General features: G+C 43.0%; 1 pseudogene across 1 annotated transcript; it reads right to left on the bottom strand.

Annotated features, from left to right (window-relative positions):
• Positions 1 to 214: 214 nt before the first annotated feature.
• On the bottom strand, positions 215 to 3,017 carry LOC147900436 (pentatricopeptide repeat-containing protein At3g26782, mitochondrial pseudogene; annotated as a pseudogene). Its single transcript, XR_015541325.1, has 2 exons — positions 2,559 to 3,017; positions 215 to 2,500 (listed from the first exon to the last, which is right to left on the bottom strand). The product of XR_015541325.1 is annotated as a pentatricopeptide repeat-containing protein At3g26782, mitochondrial pseudogene (transcript).
• Positions 3,018 to 6,454: the final 3,437 nt, after the last annotated feature.

The raw sequence follows: 6,454 nt of genomic DNA on the forward strand, positions 1-6,454 counted from the left end.
TAGAGTTCTGTGAGCAAGAGGTCTTCAGCCTGTGAACAGGCTTTTATCGTGTCAAGTAAGCTTCCAACATCAACACCTAAAGAAACAAGAGGTTACCAAACTCTTAAGGCTAGGAGTAGGTTCAATTGCTCTTCCCAGGAAAGTGAATTCATGTGTGAAAACATTAACACATCAAAACAGTTCTGCATTGTTCATGCATTGGACATGGCAACCCTCACCAATAATCTGCACATGAGCAAATGCCATCATTTATGTGATGAAAACAATTAGCATCCCTGATAACAATCTCTCAATGAGTAAACTTGGAAATGAGCTTGGAAGCAGAATGACAGTCTGAGCACATCCTAATATTCTTGGAGACAAAAATGCGTGTCTTAAGCACTGTACTAATCAGCCCAAAAGAAATGGCAATCTTCTCACTGTGAACACATAGCTTGTCATCTTCCCCCTCCAAAGTGTTTATTACCCTGTTCACTTCAATGTTATGCCCTGCCTCCTCCATTAGCCTACTTAGATTCCCCAGCTCAGCATACATCTCCTCTGCTCGTGGATGCGATTGATCGTCTATGGAAAATTCATGAACGAGTCCCTTGACCTCAATTGAGATGTGTCCTAGCGGCTTCTTCAAACCCTTACCTCTCATCAAGTTTATGACCTTAATCGCATCATGCCCCCTATTTGCTGCAGCGTAGATGGTCGATAGCAAGATATATGGTTCAGGGTTCTCTGGCTCCAGGTCAAACAAAAGTGGTACCAAACGTTCACCTCGTTCCACATCAACATGGTTTTTGCAGGCACCAAGCAAGATAAGCCATGACGTAGCAGTAGGTTGAACAAACATTTTTCTGATCAGGTCATCTGCCTCATTGAAATGTCCTGCCCTTCCAAGTATGTCAAGCATGCAGTTGTAATGTTCTACAGTCAGCATGATGCCATGTTCTTGAGTCATTGACTCAAAGTAGCTACAAGCTTCATCTAGTAGACCAGTACGACTACATGCACAAAGGAGATTGGTGTAGGTAACTTTATTTGGTACTATTCCGTCATGCAGCATCTGATGAAAAATTTGAATTGCATCCTTGCCATGGCCATTCTCGCCATAGGCTGCGATCAGAACATTCCACACATTCACATATTGCTTGGGCATTTTGTTAAACATGCTCCGTGCATCCTCTAAGCTACCACACTTAACATACATATTCATAATGGCAGTCCCCACAAGAACATCCAACTCAAAATCACTACCCATAATGCCAATGTGTATATCCTTGCCTGTGGCAACTGCTCCTAGGCTCACACATGAATCTAGAATGCTCGCAAAGGTGACTTTGTCTGGCTTCACTCCTTCCTGTTTCATTTGTTGATAGAGTTCCAGCGCACACGTGTTTCATCCATTTTGGGTATACGCTGCAAGCATAGCATTCCAGGAGACAACATCCTTCTGAGGCATTCTTTCAAAGACCCTATGTGCATCCTCTGGGCTATTACACTTGCCATACATATTCACTAAGGCGTTTCCAATCGTTATATCCGCTTCAAACCTACTACCCCTAATGCGAGCATGCATTTCCTTGCCTTCATCTAGAGCAGCTTGGTTGCCAAATGCAGAAAAAATGCTGATCAAGATAAACCTGTCAGGAATTATTCCATCCTGCTCCATTTGCTCATACAGCTTTACAGCCTCCTTCCCTAGCCCATCCTGGGAATAAGCTTCAATCATGGCAGTCCAAGAGACCACATCCCGTTTCAACATTTTGTCGAATGTTTTTCTGGCATCAATCAAGCATCCACACTTGCCGTACATATTGATAAGCGCAGTTCCCAGGGCAGTATCGGATTCAATACCACTCCCGGCAACACGAGCATGCAGCCGTCTCCCTTCATTCCTAGCTAGCTGGCTTCCACACGCAGAAAGAACGCTGGCCAAGATGAACTGATCTGGCATCACTGCCTCCCGTTGCATTTGAGCAAAAAGTAGAAGGGCCTCCTTTCCTGACCCAAGCCGTGTACATGCCTTGATCATAAAGTTCCAGGAAAAGACGTCCCGTTTATGCATTTTTGAAAAATGCAGACGTGCATCCATCAAAGACCCGCAATCCCCATACATCTGTAGAAGCAGGTTGCTCAAAAGAAGTTTTTGCTCCTGTCCAGTTTTCATCATGTGATCATGAATAAGTTTGCCAACGGACAGATCCTTCGCGTACCCGCAATCTCGCAACACAGAAGCACGCGTTGGAAGGTCCAATCGAGTGCCGTCCAATAGCTCAAATATCGAGTGAAAATTGTGAGAAAAGCCATTCCCAATGACAGACGGATTGTCACTTCGTGGAGCTCTTCGAGATTGAAATCTCTGTTCCAGCAGTTGCGCTGATACGTCCTTGCAGTTAACAAGCCGATCATTCGCCTGATTCGTCATTCCCGCCCACATCGTCCAAAGGTGGGGACAAGGGCCCAATCGGTTGCGTGTGCGCATATCGCCATTGATTCTCCCAAAACTCCCCTTGGCGACAAGAACGACCCACGATGATATTGAGAACATTCCTGGGCACTTGAGGGACACTCAAATTGTAGGATCATCTCGCGGTAAGAGGGTTTAAACACGGCTCACAGGCCATATCTGCAGCAACAGCACAGTTCGAAGGTTTCCGCCATGTACATTCGAACATGAGGTTTAGCAAAGATATCGATCGTCTCTCCGAGAAACACTTCTACAAGCCATAAATGCAGGGACAGCGGATTTCCAAGTTGTCCGCCATATTCTCCACATCCTCTACTCCCACTTTCAAGGCATGCTATTGATGGTGGTCTCGCAGAGGATCACCCTTTCTTCCCTTCCTCTACTCCCGCTTTCAAGGCATTCTAGGCTGGAGTTCAGCCCTTGTAATGATACTGGTTGCACGGGTCTTTTACTCCCACTTTCAAGGCATTCGAGGCAGGAGTTCTTCAGCCCTTGTAATGCACTCTGGAATGAGGATACACACTGGCAAATATTTAGGAATAAAGGTGGGAGGGCTTGAATTATTTGAAGGGGGAGGGGCAGGCCCAAATAGTTACCCTTGAATTTGCGGCCAATTAATCTCATCCAAGGGGGAGGGGAGGGGGAAAGCTTGACTTAACAAGGTGAATGATATATCTATCATTCATTAGGCTTGCCTCTGTGTGAGTGAACTGCCCACAGAGAGCATAAAATTGGAGGAAAAGGAAGAAGGAGATTAAGAGTGTGCAAAGACAGGCTTGCCTCTGTGTGAGTGAACTGCCCACAGAGAGCATAAAATTGGAGGAAAAGGAAGAAGGAGATTAAGAGTGTGCAAAGACGAGGAGTAAATGCAAATGGCCCAAAAGTCATACAAGAGGACCCCAAATCATCAATGCTCTACAAGAGCACCAACCACAAATTAACACATAAGAGAGCATGAATAATAACAATGACTTCATTTTTCCCATCTCAAAACCACAACCTTAACTAATGGCAGGCCAAAAAAAGGGGGGGAGGGGGAAGGGGAGGGGGAGGGGCATTAAAGAACATCCCAAAGAAAGGAAAGAACATTTCAAAGGGGGAGGGACATGTGAGAATTAGATAAAAGGGGGGGATTAAAGAGGAAAGAACATCCCAAAGGGGGAGGGTTTTGACTTTCCAAACCTGTAGTAGTTTGGATAATACTTCAAAATGCGCAATCTTAACCTTTAGATCTGCCAGTACTATGTCTTGCCACGGCGCTCTCATTCCCCTGGGCACATTCAGGCTTATTAAGGCGTGTGCAATCTTCGCCCAAGGTCGATCACTCCCTAATTGAAGTAGAATTTTCGCACACATCATGTCATTTTTCACCTTCATGTTCACGAGACCAATGCCACCATCCTCTTTGGCGGAGAAAAGCATATCTACCCCAAAAGCATGCCACCTCCCTTCCCATACGATCTTTAAAATGTGTCTATCCACTTCCTTGAGGCAAGCATTTGAGAATGGAAGAATGGAGAGAATATAAACCAATAATGACTTGAGAACATGTTTTGCAACTGTTATTTTACCTATGAAAGACAACGGCTTCCCTTGCCAATTATCAAATTAGCGCTAATTTTTTGAAAAGCCCAATCAAACTTGCTCCTCAGTGTCACATCTACACCTAAAGGGCATCCAAAATATCTAATGATCTGGCCAACCGGAATCCAATTCACCTACAAAGTGTTCGCCCAATCCAGCTTTGGGTCCGAAGCTAGCCATAAAGTTTTAGTTTTGCTACTATTAATTTTGGAGTCTGAAAGGACTACAAACTCATTCAAAGTCTCCAAGAACCCGCTTACGTTTGAGTCGAAAGCTTCCAAAAACTTGTGTTATCATCCACAAAGAATTGCGTACAGAATTCTATATGCAAAGAATTGTGTACATAATCTCGATCAGTCCTCTGATCGTTTGGTAGTCTAGCTAGCATAAGAGTGGTTCTATGGTTAAAGCAAACAATAATCTGGCCTCTGGAGCTCAAATTTCTGGTAATGATAACCATTCAATGATATAGTTGCCCAAGCGTTTGTAAGAAGCACTTTGGTCAAGACATGGAATCTTTCCCAAAATAAGGCCTTAAAAAAATCTAAGCTTCAAAATTTACATATAAAAATATGTATTTTGGCTCTATTAGAAGCTAATAGAAGGCCATAGTAAAATTTGGCCTTCTCATTGAAGGTGAGGGCATGTATGTCTATGAATTTGTAGAACTGTTTCAACGTATCACGTTCAACCCAAAAGTTTGCTCGACCATAAGAGAGGGATGCCAAAACAATAATAAACTCTTAGAGCCAAGTGTTGTATTTTGAAGCCTTTAAGCCTACAAAATTTCTGGGCTTCAAAATAAGGCCTTAAAAAATTTTGGGCTTCAAAATTTACATATAAATATATGTATTTTGGTTATATTAGAAGAAGGCATAGTAAAATTTGGCCTTCTCATTGAAGGTGAGGGCATGCATGTCTATGAATTCGCAGAACTGTTTCAACGTATCATGTTCACCCCAAAAGTTTTCTCCAGTCTAGGTTGTAATAGGGAATGGGCTCGGGAGGGCATTCCGGCCTAGAAAGTTGTCAAAATACATTGTGCGCACATTGAAACAATGGTCATGAGCCGACTTCCAGTTGCTTTCTAGGTCGGAATATCCAACTCTCACTTATTCCCCCACATAGGGAGACTAATTATGGACTATAGTGAGATCCAACAGTGCCAATTGATCTCAATTTTGATCCAAGGGTGCATGATTGGCACCTCTTTGAGACTGTTGGATGTGGTTCAGAATCCAAGGGCCATGGGCCTAATCCACTAAATCGTGGCCATAGGATGGTAAGTCGATCCAACAACTATCGTGGCGTGGGGAGGCAGACTATGTGTGGACAGGTTTTCAAAGATGATGTGTGTGTGGATGTTAGCAATTCCCACTATGAATAGGTCAGGATCGGATGGGGTGCCAACACTAATGTCCAGTTCATCATGAACGCGCATGGAGTTGCTACTTATTGCACATCATACATCATGAAAATCAACAAAGATACAACTAAAGCAGTATGATCCGCTCTCTCTAAAAGCTTGCAAATGAATGCACCAGCTAATGAGCGATTGCGTAGGGTTGGCAATGCCATAGTAAACACTTAACACATAAGTGCACAAGAAGCTCTTTACTTATGCTTTTCATTGTTTCCTCTTACAAATAGCATGTGTGGATCCACATACATAAACACATACCCACCAAATGAGTAGACTTTGTTATTGAAGCACTAATTGCAGCTTGAAAAAATGGACCCTACATGTGATGACATCTTCTTCCCTGATGTTATTGGCAAATACATACAACTCAAGAAAAGTCTTGCTAATATATGCTTTGCAAGATTTGCCAATGAAGTCATAACAAAAGTGACACAATGTAAAAAAAGGAATCAACCTTATTCACTACAACATATCTAAAGACCTTGAAAACCGTTACATGGCATGACATCTACAACCACCATGAACAGACAATATTGCAAAATCAAAAGACGTTCCACAAGTTCTTCAAATAGCGCAAGCAACTTGAACTCATCATCATCGCAACATTCATGACTAAGCAAAAGAGCAAAAGTCTTCGACCTTAGCAAGGAGATTGACTTGTGCAACAACTCAAACCATCTTCATCACCCTCCACGGAAGACATACACAATAATGCTAAATAACCAATACTTCTCACCACTAAGGAAATCGAGTCTGAACAACCGCCGCTACTACTTGAAGATCTATTGTTGAAAAAGGGCATGTATCCTGCATCCCCACTATATTTATTCCTCTTGAAAAAGTTGGCACAGATAAGACCTTCACTTTGCTGCTTCGACAATACTCGCACTATCAAATGTTAGATACAAACTTGCCCAAGGCTCTTCCCCTAGCATATATAGGAAAAGAAGCCTACAACATAGGTGGCACACCCATACATTCAAACCTAT

Source organism: Dipteris shenzhenensis, chromosome 7, assembly GCF_047967505.1.
Source record: "Dipteris shenzhenensis isolate YYH24624 ecotype China chromosome 7, Dip_SZ_1.0, whole genome shotgun sequence".
NCBI lineage: Eukaryota > Viridiplantae > Streptophyta > Polypodiopsida > Gleicheniales > Dipteridaceae > Dipteris > Dipteris shenzhenensis.